Source organism: Protomyctophum parallelum (genome assembly GCF_964188405.1).
Source record: "Protomyctophum parallelum genome assembly, chromosome: 19".
In the NCBI taxonomy this organism is placed as follows: Eukaryota; Metazoa; Chordata; class Actinopteri; order Myctophiformes; family Myctophidae; genus Protomyctophum; species Protomyctophum parallelum.
This window is the reverse complement of record NC_139717.1, coordinates 39665812-39668657: the sequence shown is the minus strand read 5'-3', so window position 1 is coordinate 39668657 and position 2846 is coordinate 39665812.

Below are 2846 nucleotides of genomic sequence, written 5' to 3'. Positions count from 1 at the left end.
CCGAGTCAAGTTAAAAGTCACAGATGTCAAGTTCAAGTCACAAGTTATAGTGACTGCAATTGGACTTGAGCCCGGGTCCGGGAGTCAAGCACTACTACTTAAGAATTAGGAAACAGAAAGAGTCTAAGGTGTTCTACCACTTGAATCCTAGCATCTTGACCCCTACAGCCCCTATCCTGGGGCCAACATAGAGCCCTTGGGAATCCTGTCCACTAAGTATAGGGTTTAAAGGTATATTCAGTGATTTCACTTAATTCAAATATCACTTATTTTTTTGTTTTGTTGTGATAATCCTCCCTACTATAGAGTGTGCTGGCCATATAAGGAGTTCCTCCCTGTCCCCAGTTAACCCCTGGGGGTCAAAAAACCTTAGGTTTCGTTTTTGACTCTCTATCCTGATTGGACGAAAGGCTGGGTCCCACAGCCAAAAACGAAACCTAAGGTTTTTTGAGTGAAATCACTGAATATACCTTTAAGTAAGCACTTGCAGACCAAAGATCCGGCGCCATTGTCTGCCTGGAGGATCACACCAGCTCAGTAGAAACTATCCAGTGCTCACATTAGGCCCCAATCATACCAGCCGCGGTGTTCTGTTTTCTCGCCTGACCTATAGAGTTCGTGAAACAGCCCGAGCCCGGGGGATTGTCGCTCTTCTAATCTTTGCTGAGAGATGAGGGTCGAGTGGGGCTGAGTCTGAATGGTATATGTGTTACATGAGCGATGGGTTTAAAGGGGGGAAAAATGGTATGGAAACTATATCAATTATGTATGGTTGGAATGCAGATGTATCCATGGCTACATCTGTGGCAGAACATTGCTGGTACATGCATGCTACAGTGAGCTACTGAAAAGGCATGCGTGACATGTCACATGTCTTTCCATGTCTTTGCCAAGGTTCATTTGTTAAAGTCAAACAAAGGTCAATGGAAATGCATATTCACATATTTGAGTTACATTTAAGCTCTTAAAATATATTTCCTCATACATAATATTAAACAAATATTAATATTAAAATATTTACATAATATTAAATTATACAAAAGTATTCGTGTCACTGTTATATAGTTACTGTATATTGGGTTTATATACAGCATGTGTGTGTATTCCTACTGCAATAGGACATTCCGTGCACGGAGTATGTGTGTGTGTGTGTGTGTGTGTGTGTGTGTGTGTGAAGATGGAAATTGTATTTTTTACTTCTAAGTAATACTACCTGAATTTAGTACAGAGACGCAGTAGAACTTGCACATTAGATGCAGTGAAAGTAGACCTTCCACAGTGTTAGGCTACATCTCTTGAAGCTAATTTGACTTCGACCTCTACATCCCGTTAATCCTGGTGCTTGTCTTTGGAGACAAAGACAAGAACAGGGTGCCAGGAGTACGTTTTTGCACACACACACACACACACACACACACACACACACACACACACACACACACACACACACACACACACACACACACACACACACACACTCACATAACACAATACATCTTTGTGGGTGAGAGAATTAGGACAACAGAGACTGAAAGAGATTCTTTGTGATTCAGTCACCTCCATCAATGCATGCTGTCTGTGAGTGATAAGCCTCTCTTCATTACCACACCATATACTGTACGTCCTCTAAATAATTCTGATAATTTTCCACACTGTACGTACGTACGTACGTACGTACGTGCGTGCGTGCATGTGAAAACAGAAAAACCAGGGTAAGAAGGTCAAGGTCTTTCAGTGGGTGCACGGTCCACTCCAGACCTAGTGTATATAGTTCTACAATGCTCCTCCATCCATCTTAGTGTTCTAATCTAAAGCATAGTATGTACAGTGCCAGCATCACCTCATGAGACGCACGGAGGTCGTTTCCTGGTAGTGGCCATGGCTGCTGAGGTCATTAAGAGTTCATGTGACGCAGTCTGCTGTGTGGAACATTCCATTCATGAGGTCATGTAACTATAAGGTGCTGGGAGGAAAACTGGAAAGGTCACGTAATATCCAGAGATGGAGCCATTATACTGTATTACTACTGTGGATAGTCAATTAAAATGACCATTTGGCCTCTAAATGTTTCAGGATGGAATCTCTTTCCCCCCTTAGGCTACATTTAACTGGACATCTTCCAGTCATTCAGTGCAAGTATTGTTAATATGTTTTATTCAGACCGGTTGGTTTGCAGAGGGCAGTGGGGTTGTACATTTTATGAATATGGAATTCTCTGCCGGCTTAAGGCAACCTGTCATTAGGTAGGGAGTGAAATGAAACAGCGACAATTCTGTACTCTTCTATACTACTCTTTGTACGTCAACGCACGGTAGCCTGGGCTATACCTCAACGGTCCCTCTACCTGTGTTCTCCTGCAGTGCAGAGCAGAGCAGAGCAGTGAACCTTGACCGAAGTCACTCTCACATTTTGACCTTATCCTATTGAGGTCTTTCCGACGGTACTAGCACTTTTCCTTTCCCTCATAGCTCTGGGCTTAAATGGTAAATGGTAAATGGTGCATTTATATAGCGCCTTTATCCAAGGTGCTTTACATAGATTGTGCATTACATTCACCCATTCACACACACATTCATACACCGATGGCAGCAGAAACCATGCAAGGCAACAACTAGCACATCAGGAGCAATTAGGGGTTCAGTGTCTTGCTCAAGGACACTTCGACAGTAACTCTGGGGGAGCCCGGGTTCGAACTGGCAACCTTACGGTTGCCATCCAGGCACTCTACCCCTGAGCCACCGCCGCCATGGCTTACTAACGCTTGATTTGTGAACGTGCTGTGTACAAAAGAATAGCACATTTACAAGCTTGCAATGTGTTGCGGCGATGGGAGAGTGCCATCTAGC